The sequence below is a fragment of the Gobio gobio genome (genome assembly GCF_949357685.1).
Source record: "Gobio gobio genome assembly, chromosome: 22".
In the NCBI taxonomy this organism is placed as follows: domain Eukaryota; kingdom Metazoa; phylum Chordata; class Actinopteri; order Cypriniformes; family Gobionidae; genus Gobio; species Gobio gobio.
In genome coordinates this window covers 27,990,907-28,005,556 of record NC_137118.1, presented here as the reverse complement: position 1 = coordinate 28,005,556, position 14,650 = coordinate 27,990,907, and positions in this window count along the sequence as shown.

The window sequence follows — 14,650 nt, the reverse complement described above, 5'->3', positions numbered from 1 at the left end:
TAGGTTAGCGCAGATGGAGGAGGTGGGTCATTGAATTGAAAAGGTAACGTTAAGGAATTGTTTGGTAAATAAAAACGGCGAGTCGTCATTGCTAACATTAGTAATGCATTATCAGAGCCCGTTTCTCTGTCATTATGCTGGGACGCTGAGGAAAACAACATTAGCACGCCTATGGCAATGTGAAAACGTATTTGAGACAGTAGCCTAACGTTACCTCGGTAAAAATTATTCCTTATTCGTTCTTCGCATATTTAGTGGACAAAACATGCTGCAAGTGGACCTGTATGACCATTGCTAATGTTATTTAGCTTTGCTGTAATTTTACTATAGTATTTTTTCATGTGGGAATGTACTGTCACATACGATCCTTCATATTTACGATTATATTTGGCTAATCGCCATTAGTACATTTTTGTGATTCATAATTACTTCACAAAACATCGCTCTTGAAGCATAAACATAATTAACAGAACACTTGCCATTGAAAGCTCCTTCTAGCAGCCTACCTTCCTGCTGGATCCTGCAGCCTAGCTGGCAACCTCGAGTCAGGGGGAGGGGGAGAGGGGACACACCGCTCTACAGTAATTTGAAAGTGATTGCAGTACCAGTTTTGGCCACAGTCCTACATACAGCTCCTTTAAATTTCGGTTGTTTCTGATTTTTATTGTAGGCCTATGAATAGTTGTAAAAAGTACTTTAAGTAATGTATAGACCAATTTATTTTCATTTACACATTTTAATTTACATGACAAGAAAATATATGCATGAACATATATGAATTTGTTTAATGTAGGGGAGCGCGTGGCACAACCTAACGCGGGGTTAGTTGTAACACGCATGTTTTAACCCACATGCCAGAATGACGAAACTTTGTGTATTTACTAGTTGCCATATCAACATTACTTAGAGAGAAAATAGCGCCAAAATTCTAAAATCTCTGGAATAAGATATTACTGAATATTTATTTAACCATAGCAAAAGTAAATTTCTTACTTAAGTTTGGTTTTCTTCTCTGTTTTTTTTTTTGTGTTTATTTAAAATAAGACAAATCTGATATTGTAATCTTACATCTGTTATTTAACAGTTGAGATGGTTCTTTAATGCTGATCTAACCAGCAGAAGACACGAGCAGGGTTTAAATCCCAGTTGCGCAGATGGGGTGCGTTGTAACACTGCGTTACAAGCCCCTATTAGAAATATGCCATTATATTCTATACTTTTATGAATTCTTTTGAGAAACCATGAGAAAAGGGTGAATAATGACTGAGAGTTAATGTTCAGATATTATTAATTATTATTATGTTTTGAACTATGCTGTATAGCTGTATATAGCGATGTGTTTGTAGTCAAACTCAAAAATGCTTATATTTTTAATGATTAAAAAATGCCATTATTTTATTTACAAAATATTTTAGTTTGTCTTGAATATTTCTTTGATTATATCAGGTAACATTTTAAGCTGTCATTTGGTCATGTTACATTGTTAAAATGTAGGCTACCCCACCTACGGGGCATGTTGTCACATTTCACTTCCATTCTTTCGGGGTAAATCAAGAAAAAAGTATACACTGTATTAATCAAACAAAACCACATAATTGTACTAGACATGTGTGCAATTAATGTGGGAAAAAAGAAATACTCTGAACCCCAAGTGGATTTACACAAACTGAAAAAGTCAAAAAGCGTTAGGTTGTGCCCTAGCCTGGATGCCAGCCGAACTTAGCCCCGCCCACAACATTTTTACTCGGGCAGTTCGGTCTGGACTTGCTCAATAGAGAAGTAATTATGCCCGAACAGAAGCTGTTCGGACCAATGAAATTGTCAGGGCGGGCTTTAGACGATGATGGACAGATGATCAACATTAACGTAATCATCCACGTCATCAAAGGCGCTTGGGTTGAGTTTGTTCTAATCCTAAACGGAGAACTTGTTCGTATATGCATTCACCTTTACTATTTCTCTCAGAAATGATGATCGTGTTGGTAAGTACTCTGTGTATCCTTTAATTCTTTTTTTCACAACACTGGCAAAGATCGTTTACACTCATCTTTTTCTTCTAACGTTAGGCTACTTATTCCAACGTGCGTGCAGAGTGGGTTGCCAAGTTTTTACAACAAAACCTGCACAATTGCTAACGTTCCTCAAAACTAGCCAAAAACAAGCCCAATAGCTTTCCAGGGGGGGTTCTCCAGGAAAAAAGGCATTTGGGGGGTAAAATATGTGTTATTTTGGCAGGGCTGGCAACTAAAAATCGTATTCCTGGGTCTGTATATCACATAATTGGGGTCGCTTCAACCCACGGACTTGGCAACACAGTGCAGTTGAGTTCTGTTGACATTTGACAACTAACCTTATGCGTCGCTCCGTTGCTCTGATTGGTTGTAAGTCTATCCAATTGAGGTCTTTCCTGGTTCAGTTGAAACACGCCCCATAATCACAGCCCAACGGAGCAGTATCAGACTCATATTCTGACTAGAATTGAGTATGACGACGTCAGGCTAGTTGTGCCCCGCTCTCCCCTACAAATTATAACTTGCATTACAAAAATAAACAGAATGTACAGAACAACCACTTCTCTTTTATTTAGCCTACACATTTCAAGTTAACAAAAATGAACAATAGACAGTAATTACTTGGTTTAATTTACAAATAACTTGCATAAAAAAACAATAATAATATAGAGAAATTGTTCTGTGCATCCCGGCCACGGCTTTACATTCAGCCTTTGGAGGAGACTTTCGGTATAATGGACCGTCGTCAGTGAGCGACATTCCTTTATTCATTCATTCATATAAAATACTTTATTTTGCAGTAAAGTCAGCAGTTTTCGTTTATTTGCATTTTCACTTATAGTTTTGAGTGACAGATGTCGTATTTGATTTAGCCTATTTTTGTCTGTGACATATTTTAGCTACGGTGTTGACAGTAGGCTATGATAAGAAAAAATAAATAAATGATTGCTTGGCCAACATAGCCTTTTACTTCTGTTATCCCCAGTCTCTCTCTCTCTCTCTCTCTCTCTCTCTCTTTCTGTAGGGGACATTTAAAAGAGAGATTCTGGAAACGAAATCTAAATTTAGCTGGATCGGTCGGGTCGGGAATAAAATAATTTATAGCGCGTGAGCACGGAGTGAATTTGAAGCGCGAGCGGGAGGGTGCGGTGCGGAATAGATCCTATTGCGGGAGTGGGACGAAAAAACAGCCCCGCGCAGATCTAATTTGAAAGTGCAGAAATAAGAAAGATAAAAGAAAAAGAAAGAAAGAGCAAAAAGGAGAGAATGGACTGATTCCTCTTCTTGAGAGAATGGTTGAGAAATAAATAACACTTATGCAAGTTAAAATTGGGAAATTACAGTTTATCTTGCCAGGTTGCTCTACCACGAATGCACTAAACGTTTTGTTTACTTCAAGTTCAAGCGGTTGCGCCAGGCTACACTTGAGTTACCGACCGCTACCGTCTTTCACTGGGAAATTTAAACCCGCGCCGCAAGAAATCTGATCGAGTGCCGCGGGAATGCGGACCAGTCAAATCCTGTTGTCACCAGTGTGCTTTGAATTCTGGGACAGGGTAGGCTGCGAAGTTGTGCAAAGGTTCCATCTGCTGTACCCTTCCTTTGCCTGAGAAACGGAGGGCGCATTTTGAGTCGCTTTCGATTTGCGGCAGCCTTCGTCGCGCTGCTGTGACGCAATCGCATTTCAAATGCGGCCTTCAGAGGGTGCAGCCTTCACATTGGGACACCCTTCGTAGTGCCGCTATGACGCAATCACACTTCAAATGCGGCCTTCAGAGGGTGCAGCCTTCACATTTGGACACCCTTCGTAGTGCCGCTATGACACAATCACACTTCAAATGCGGCCTTCAGAGGGTGCAGCCTTCACATTTGGACACCCTTCGTAGTGCCGCTATGACACAATCACACTTCAAATGCGGCCTTCAGAGGGTGCAGCCTTCACATTTGGACACCCTTCGTAGTGCCGCTATGACGCAATCACACTTCAAATGCGGCCTTCAGAGGGTGCAGCCTTCACATTTGGACACCCTTCGTAGTGCCGCTATGACACAATCACACTTCAAATGCGGCCTTCAGAGGGTGCAGCCTTCACATTTGGACACCCTTCGTAGTGCCGCTATGACACAATCACACTTCAAATGCGGCCTTCGAAGTGCGCGCCCTTCACTTTGGGACACAGCTAGTAGCTGTGTCCCAATTCAAGGTCTGCATCCTTTGAAGGCCGTGTCCTTTGAAGTGCGCGGCCGACGCAGCCTTCAAAGGACGCTCCGAGACTCGTTTACAGTGGAAGGTATAGCGGATTGCGTCACCGCGGCGCGACGAAGGCTGTCCCAATTCGTAGGTCCTTCGAAGGCTCCTTCAAAATACGGCCTGCAAATGCGTCCTTCTTTTCCCATGAAATGAAGGATACTCGGATGGATGCTCCGCAGCCTTGCCTACCCCAGAATTCCTTGCGCGCCGCGACGTCAGATTTTTGAAGAGAAATTGCCAGATTACACTTTTAAATGCAAGTATTGGGTTTCAATTTACTCCAGTAATCTAATGTATCTACTGACAAAAATAAAATGTTGACTAATATGTTACCAACATACCATTTTATATAGTTTATATTCTTTATTATGCACATAAATGGGCCGAGGTAAATATCTTTAGTTGTTTTGTTTTTAGACAGTTGAATATAACTTTAAAGTCCAGTATAAATGTTCATTTCAGTTCTCTTCAATGGCAGCTGTCAACAGTTGCTAAATAGTACAAATAATGTAACGAAATACATTTACTCTGTATTTGAGTATGATTGTGAAGTACCTCCGATTTTTATTCAACTTCATCTCAGAGGCAAATATTGTGGTTTTATGAAAAACTGACTTTTAACACATGGATATTACATTTTGATATTAGTTATCGTTTAAAAAAGAATCTAAAAATAAAAATACACTAGAAATATGTCTTATAGATCAGGGATAGGCAACGTTGGTCTTGGAGGGCCGCTGTCCTGCAGAGTTCAGCTCATAGAACAGTTATGCATGTTAAAATATTTTGTTGTTTGCTTTGAGGATGTGAGTTAATTTAATTTATTCTTCCCTCTTTCTGAAAACATCTTAGCGACATGGCAGCCGTCAAATAAGTCCGCACTGCAAACCTGTTGGTAGACAGTGGAAAATGCACTGATCCCAGATGATGTCCCGCTGACCCAGAAAGGCTTCACCAGGGTCAATAAAGCCCAGCTCAATAAAAGTCTACATAAAAACATTTTCTTCCATCTGTTTTATGTACTGTTAATTTTAAAATGTATTTAGTTTTTCTAATCTTAAACGTAACTTATGTAAATAGTTGTAAAAAGTACTGTAAATAAAAATGTATAGAACAATTTATATTTTCATTTACAAATTAATTGACATGACAAAAATAAATGTACAGAATTATTTATTTTATTTACAAATTATAACTTGCATAACAAAAATAATGTGTAGAACAGTAATATTTCATTTACACATTTTAATTTACAAAACCAACATTTTAGTTCTCAACAATCTCTCAAGAAGAGAAAACAATCAGTCCATTATCTCCCTGTTCTCCTCTGTCTCTCGCTGAAACTTCCTGTCCTCCCTCAGTATCTCCATCAGCTCATCCTCTTGTCTCGTTTCCTCTTGGCTGGAGTTGCTCCTCATCTTGGTCATCCACTGCTGAACTTGGCCCTGGTGTGTCCTCGGGGATGATGGAGGCAATGAGGAAAGTGGGGTTGTCCCAACACCTCAATCATGAAGACAAACCATGGCCAAGTTCCCCACTCCCTCACCTGTCCCAGGACACTTTCAATCCTAAGGCAGAGAAAATAAACATGTCTGTCAACAACAAACACAACAGCACAATACATTTCAGTAAAGATGTGTCTATTAACTTGAATATTTTTTATTTATTTTTTAAGTTGTAATAAGTTTATTTTTTTTACCTGCAAGGCAGGGGTGCAATCTTAAGAAAATTAAAAAATATGAAGCATCAGTAGCCTACAAACATACAAAATACTCCAGAAATCATATTTATAGATACTCAAATTCTATATTCTCGATTTTTCCGGCCTGGTAAATAAATACTCATTTCATTTAAAAAGTAACTTGATCCATAAAACAAAACGAAATATTACATCAGATCACCTAACGAATAAAGCTGTGCCGTGGTAACACAGAAATAAAGACCACCGGCTTTTAAAACGTTTCGTTGGTTATTTTAGTAAATTAAAACACAATAGGCTACTTACATGTATAAGTGTTCCTCGGCCGCGGGATGGGCAGAGGAATACACAGCGAAGGATCCACTTGTTCTGGTTGGTTCTATCCTTCGCGGCCGGGGAGACGGACGGGTTGGGTTGCCAGGTCTCTGCAACAAAAGTAGTCCAAAACTCCCAATGCGATTTTCTCCATCGAGCGGCCGAATTCTCCACTGCAGTTGAACGTTTAGGGGTGTTGGAGCGGCGAAATCGTACTTATGGGGTAGAAACAAACCCGCGGAAATAATTTTTCACCCGCGGCAACAACTTAAAAGCAAGCGGCAACCTCCCGCAGTTTCTCTTGAAGCCAATACGGAAGTGCCTCAAACTGCAATTCATCGACTGGCAGCTAGGGAGAGGATCCAGAAGGGAGCAGAATCTCATTGAGCCCCATGTTAAAATGGCCAACTTTAGAGCAGAATAAAACATGTTTACAGCCTGGTACAAATTGTGCTTTTGGTCTATTCGGCTCATTTTGCCCTTCATGACAACTGTGAGGGGGGTGAATTTTTTTTATAACTCATTTGTTTACATTATATAAAGCCTTAAAATTCTGCATAATTAAGGTCGTGGCCATTTCGAGTGACAGGTGGATAGCCATTTATCTGGTGTCTGTTAGTCATCGCATCACTTAAGCTCCGCCCACGTCCCGCCTTTTTGCCCATTTTCTGTTATCCGGGAGTGACGCGCGATGACGCGCTGCCAAGATGGCTCGTCCCTACTTTGCGCTTCAGAACGGCTCATCAGAATCCTATGGGGGACGTCACGGACACTACGTCCATATTTTTTACAGTCTATGCTTAAAAGTAGCCTAATTCGGCTGAAAAAACGGGGACTTGGCAACACGGACGGCAGGCTGCATTTGAAGGCCCCTTCGAATTGAGACAGCCTTCGTCGCGCTGTGGTGACGCAATCGGCCTTCAAATGCGGCCTTTAAAGGATGCAGCCCCCGAATTGGGACACAGCTAAGGTGTTTCTCAATGTCAAGGATACTTCCTCTGCAGGACTGGTCCTTCCAAGTCACTTCCTTCAGAGGCGAGGCGAGGCTCCTCTTTAGCATTCGGAGAACACGTAAATGGAACAGGCTAGCAAGTGCACGTCATTACGTCATTAAGTCAGTGAAAAGGTCCTTTAGCCATCAATAACGTTATTTGTATAATATCAATATGATAGTAATTTGTACTGACATTTAAACGTTAAACTTTACTTATATTTACTACGGTTATAACAAATGTTTGGTAACGTAAATACTTACACTTGAAAGCATATTGCCCCGTTAACGCTCCGACATTTTGTATTTTTTGAACAAGATAGCAAAGCTGCGCGCATAGGATTGTGGGTGATTTGAGAATGCTAAGTGAGCGAAGTCTACTCGTATGCATCCTTTCCTGTATATGGTATATTTTTCGAACGAAGGACTCAGACCTTGGTTGAAATTCCGAGGATCCTCGACATTGGAACAGCCCTTCGACGGATGTCGATGACGTAAATGTTATCTACTATTTGATCAATCAAATATAATTTCTTGTTGACGATGCACACAAAAATGTAATGCCAATTAAACAGACTAGCTTGAGTTTAGTTTTTATTTGTGTGGTAAAATGTTTCTAACAGAAATAGAACTCCATGGCCATTTGATTCTTTGATTCAATTAACTTTGTCGTCTGTAGCTTTAAATGCTTGAGCTTTAAAGCTACACTGTGTAACTTTTTTAGTTTATTCTTAGCTAAAAACACTTAGTTCTTTCAAAAATATATGTGCTCATTAATGTATATTTACTTCTTTCAAGTAATAAAGTATTCTCGTTTATAATAAGCCATTGAAAATACATACGGGTGAGGGGTTCGAATGCCGGTCGCCATGTTGCCCCTCCATCTTGAAAGTACATTAGCCAAAGAGAGACATACCCGTAAATTCAAGCTTCGCCTTTCGCGTTTTAACACTCGATGGCACCGTGTCGAATGTGGACGAGGTCGAACTGGAAGCCATGTTAATCTTGGACTAAATCGGCCACCGTAGGAGTTAAAAACGAAATCGGAATTGAGAGGAACAGAAACTAATATTCACTGGATGGTTATATACCTTTTCACCGCTAGATGGGGGAAAATATCACACAGTGTAGCTTTAAAGTATGCATTCTGATTGCCTGTCAATGTTTTTTTTTTTAAATAGTTCATTAGATGGAAAATTTTGTTCTGAAAGTGATTCCAATGATATCGTTTGTAGACTACTATTCTTTTATATTTAAATTATTTTTTCTTTTTTTTTATCCTTATGGTTCTTTCGTTATATGACAAATGTAAATGTACTTGTTCTATGTGTGTGGCAAGTCAAAAACGTTTTGCAAATTTTGTTTGCATATGCAAAATTTTTTGGACAATAAACAAAATTTCTCAAGAGCAATTTTTGTAGGGGACAAAGATAATACAGCCAATACTATTATTAGTGTAGCATGGAGACCGTGCCATTATCCTTCAAACCCCAACACAATGGTAGATCTAATATTAGCCTAATATCAGTTCACACATAGGCTTATCACTGTGTTAGTTGTAGTGGCTGACTTACTATCCAACAAGCTTCAGTATTAAACAACCTACCAAACAAGCTAGGAAACGTTATAATCAATAACAGTGGACTCATGGAAAAATACATTGGTTATCATCATATTTTTATTTTTTAAGTCAAGTCACATTCATTTATATAGCGCTTTTCACAACACAAATTGCCTCAAAGCAGCTTTACCGTGATTTAAGGAAATTAATTTTGTTTTAGATGAAAAGCTAAAGTAAGTTTTTGATTGATTAATTTCTGTTGTAAAAACTGATTAGTTATTTAATTTGGTGCCATGTGAACAACACCATCCTCAACTAAAACAGAAAACCCCCAATGCTTTCCGGACCCCATCCGCACGACAACAGCCCCTAACATATTTCAAATTAGGAGTAAAATCTGCTAACAAAATTGTCATATACTGAGCTTCTTAAACTCAAATCACACTTCTTGTTCATGAACACTCAAATGGACATTTGACATAGTCTCCGGATCTGATGCCACAGTCTCTTGTGTAATGGGCATGGCAGATGTCGACTGGACGATGCAGAACTTGAGTACAGGTAGTTAAGAAACAAAAACAAACCTCAAGTACGGATGAGCTTATTTTCAAATTTGTTTTGCTTCATGTATGTGTTGATCATGTTTTTATGTCAATAAAAGCCTGAATTAAAAGTTTTTCATCTTAAAACTTGTAAATGTCAATGTTTTGGTGGAATAGACTCTCAGTGGAGCGACAGAAATCGTACTCGGTTACTCAAGTAACCTCGGTTCCCTGAGAGAGGGAACGAGTATTGCGTTATGGGAAAACTCCTTTTCTCGAGAATATGAAGCAAAAACTTTATTCTATAAAGTGTCTATGTAAAACGCAGTACGGCTGCACAGCAAATAGAACAGCACGAGCTGCGCGCTGATTGGCTGTGCTGCGGCAACTGCAAGAACCTATGGCGAGGCGGCTGAGATGGGGGTCGCTAGAAAATCCCGCCGAACAAGGTCGCTAGAATTAACATATTTGAGGCTATAAAAGACCGTGTTCTGCCATAGGAATTCAGGTTTAAAATCGGCTGAAGCGATACCCTGAGAAGCACAAGCACGGCGCGTTACGCAATACTCGTTCCCTCTCTCAGGGAACCGAGGTTACGTGAGTAACCGAGTACGTTCCCTTTCGAGAGGTCTCTCGTATTGCGTTATGGGAACCCAATTTAAAACGCTGTGCGTGCTTAACTGACCCAAACTGTGGCCCGAGGAGAACCTGAGGCACATAAGATGGGTAACCGTGAGTCCCAGGGAGGCCAACAAAGTGGGCCTCCTAAAAGGGCATAATGAGTATATAGGCCGGATAGAATCGGGCCATATGATTATAGAAACTATGACCGGACATAGTCGGGTCTTATAGTTATGTAGTATAACACATGCTTGTGAACACTGTTCATATATGAATAACAGGGAGACCAGAAGAAATCTTAGTTAATAATAACAGGCAATACCTATTAAATGGAGAGAATCCCAGCTTGTGGAGCGGGGACTTCCAGTTTATAAAATCTGATAAAAGTGGACGGAGAGGCCCAGCCTGCCGCCGCACAGATATCTTCCAGCGGTATGCCACATGACCATGCCCACGACGAGGCCATGCCTCTGGTAGAATGGGCTTTAATGCCTATAGGGCAAATGAGATCTTTAGACTTATAAGCCAGTGAGATAGCGTCTACTATCCAGTGTGAGAGTCTCTGCTTCGTGACAGCATATCCTTTAGAGCGGCCACTGAATCACACAAAGAGCTGTTCCGACTGCCTGAAAGGGGCGGAACGCTCTAGATACAGTCTCAGCGCTCTAACTGGGCAGAGCAGATTCGCGTCATTTTCGTCTTGCGACGCGGGCAGGGCCGAAAGAGAAATGACCTGTGCCCTAATGGGAGTAGAAAGCACTTTAGGAACATAACCATGTCTAGGCTTGAGGACAACCCTGGAGTCGTTAGGCCCAAACTCAAGACAGGAAGCACTCGCGGAGAGTGCGTGTAAATCACCCACTCGTTTGACTGAGGCCAATGCCAGCATAAAAGCGGTTTTGAGTGAGAGGTGCTTTATGCTCACAGACTGAAGCGGTAAATAACGCAGGACAGCGGCCCTCCAGGACAGAGTGTGGAGACCCCTGTTCTAGATGGTTGAGGAGCCAGGACTTGTGTATGGTCAACGGTGCCTCTGATTGGGCTATGACAAGTCAATCGTTGAGGTAGTTGAGTATCTGCATGCCTTTCAGCCTCAGTGGGGCTATGGCTGCGTCCATGCACTTGGTAAAAGTGCGAGGCGCCAGGGATAACCCGAATGGCAGGACTGTGTTTTGATAAGCCTGACCCTCGAAGGCGAATCTCAAGAATGGCCTGTGACGGAGTGTTATTTGAATGTGAAAGTAGGCATCTTTCAGTTCGACTGTGAAAAACCAATCCCCCGGGCGAATGTGCGCGAGGATTTGTTTCAATGTCAGCATCTTGACCGAGCGCGTCATGAGCGCTTTGTTCCGATGTCTGAGATCTAGGATGGGCCTGAGGCCACCATCCTTTTTCGGGACGAGAAAGTAGCGACTGTAAAAGCCTTACTCGCTTTGTGTCAGGTGCACGGTTTCCACCGCACCCTTTTCTAACAGTTTCGATACCTCGGCGCGGAGCACGTGACTCATGCTGCTTTTCACTGAGGTTTCGACCATGGCGCGAAAGCGCGGGGGTCTGCGAGCGAACTGTAGCGAGTAACCTCGTTTTATTATGTATCTGCCAGGCCTGGGCCCGTGAAGCCAGGGGTTGAATTAGAATCGGGGGCGGGCCGCTTAGTGATAGGGACCCGGTAACCCGGTTGTTTTGTGCTTGTAACACTGTGGGGATAGTGTTTATGCTTGGCGGCGTGCACTGTGTAGTGGGTGCGCGCATAACATTTGTGGCACAAGACAGCGCGTGAGCTGTGTGGGAGGTGTTTGAGTGTAGGGGTGCATACTGTGAAGTGGGCACATTGTCTACAGAGAAAAAGCTCTTTTTGAGATTTATTTGGGTCGCCGTGAAAACGGCGTTTGTGTGCAGGTGAGCGCTTTGATAACGGGCTCGTTGACTGCAGAAACTGAATCGCCAGTCACCTGTCTGTAGGGAACTGGGAGACCGAGAGTGTGTGGTGGGGGTTCGGTCGAGGCGGGACCTGGCCACCTTCTCTTCCCTCTTACAGCTAGGACGGCTTCGGTGGCTCGGGTCTCAACGCAGCTTTGGGTCGAGGTCCCCGAGGCTCGGGCTGCCTACTGCGGCTTGCAGAGCGTGAGCGTTGCTGATTCCTGGATGTTGAGTGCGGCCGTGAGGTCGGCGGCGCCGCCTTGGCGGGTTGAGGGGGCGGCGCTTTGTGACGGCCAGAGGAAGAGCTGGAGCGTTTAGGCAGAAAGTGTTTCATCGCTTGCGACGCTTTCTGAGCCTCCGTAAAGCGCTCAGCGAAGCCAACAACCGCCGGAGCGAACAAACCAGAGGAGGAAATGGGAGCATCCAGAAAGGAGGCTTTGTCTGTATCCTTCATCTCTGTGAGGTTAAGCCATAAGTGGCGTTCCAGAACGGTCAGGTTGGCCATAGTCCTCCCGATAGCCTGCACGTTGGATTTGGTAGCACGTAGGGCTAGATCAGTGGCGCTGCGTAGGTCCTTCAGAGTCAGGAACAGACTCGTCCAGAGAGCGGAGGAGTTTGGCCTGGTAAACTTGAAGGACAGCCATGGTGTGGAGCGCTGAAGCAGCTTGGCCAGCAGAGGCATATGCTCGACTGGCGAAAGCTGAAGTGGTGCGGCACGGTTTGGAGGGGTGTTGAACCCTGGCCTGCCATCCTCTGGAGGATGGCGGGCAGAGGTGCGCAGCGATGCCCCCTTCAAGAGGAGAAAAACCTTCATATCCTTTTTCCTTAGCGCCATCGACAGAAGAGAGCACTGGGGAAAACGAGGATTTTGCACAAGTTGAGTAAGGGGCTTTCCAAGCCTTCGTCAGCTCGTCATGTACCTCCGGGAAGAAGGGGGCGGGCTTTTGAGGGGAGGAAAGGCGACGGCTCTGCAGGAACCATTCGTCCAGCCTACTCCGTGTTGTCTCCTGGGGGTGGGACCACTCGAGCCCGAGGTCTCCCATGGCCTTTGTGAGCACACGGACCAGCTCTGTATCAAAGCTGGCTTCAGAGCTCGTGGCGGTCTGCGTCGAAGCGGAGGGCTCCGAGACTGACCACTCGCTGCCAGATGCAGCCATAGAAAGGCTGTCCTCCTCCTCCTCTTCCTCTACCGCTGCTGGTCCACCGAAGGAGACAGAACAGGCCGTTGCGAGGGAGGGGAGCTGTTCCTCTTGGGTGAACTTCACCGGCGAGAGTGAGGCACGTGGAGAGTTACTCGGCGTGCAGTCGCTTGATCGCTCAGGTGGCCTCTGGTCGCGGCGTTTCTTCTTGCGCGGCCCGAGAGGCGCGGGCGGGGCGGGGACGTCGAAGCTGGCGAGGCGAGCCCTCAGGGTCTGCAGCGCCATCTCGTCGCACTCGGGGCAGCCGCCCTTGGAAAGTGCAATGTCGGCGTGGTCCCGTCCAAGGCATGGCACACAGATTATGTGGCGGTCCCCGCCGAGAAGAGGGGCTCTGCACGAGGCGCAGGAAGGGCGAGGCATTTGCAACAACGCTCGTGCTCTTTTTGAAAGTGGGGTTGCAGCGGCAACACACACACTACAGACAGACAGAATAAAGGATATAACGGCGGATGGCGCAGCTGGAACAGCAGGTGGCTGAAGGCGGAGACCAGGCGGGAATCCGGCGTCCTCAGAGCTGCAAGGAGTTCCGCTGAGTGCTTTTCGACGGCGGGGCTTCAATTGACCAATCGGTAAGCCCCGCCCTCCTTAGTTACTGTTGCTAACTCGGACAAACATACGGATTTGCTGTATCTTACAATGACAGCTGTCAGTGTGAAAACCTTATCCCAAGATATTTTTGGACACAGAATGTAGCGTATATCCCGTCCGAATGATGGCCAAACTTTACTGTTGGTTAATCAAGTTTATTATGTCCTTTTTCACTCCAAAAAATCATCGTAAGAGCTGAACAAAAAGCATAAGAAGTGCGCATTAACGTCTCATTCACAAACTCTCTCTCTCCGTTGCTCTCTCCATTGCATTTCTATTAACATACACAGCAAATTACACAAAAACACTCATACAACTAACAGTAAACAAACATATACACAGACCGTATGACTTTTCGAGGGTGCAGTTAATAACCGATAAACTGCGTGCAAGCTCTTCCTTACACTACTTTACCCGTAGACTATAACAGTGGTTTTCAAACCTGTCCTGGAGGACCCCCAGCACTGCACATTTTGTATGTCTCCCTCATCTAACACACCTGATTCAACTCATGAGCTCATTATTAGAGACTGCAAGACCTGAAGTGGGTGTGTCAAATATGGGAGACATACAAAATGTGCAGTGCTGGGGGTCCTCCAGGACAGGTTTGAAAACCACTGGACTATAATACCCATCAAAATAGGAGTCCTCCTTAGTAGGACAGATAATGTAGAGCTTAAACATATCTCAAATTAAATTAATTTACACATAACCAGTTTAATATGGAGAGGCACTGAAATGTAGACCTTCGTGTTTTTGACCTACAGTGTTACATGACGTGAGAACAGTTAGTTATTACGGTTTGTATGTTAGCAGGGACTTTAATCGTAACTTAACGAGAGTATGACAAACAGAAAATCCTCTCAAGGCCTGTACACACCGGGACGAATATCGCGCGCGCTTATCTCCAGCGTTTTTCGTGACGTTTTTCGGCGCGTCTTGAGTGTTCACA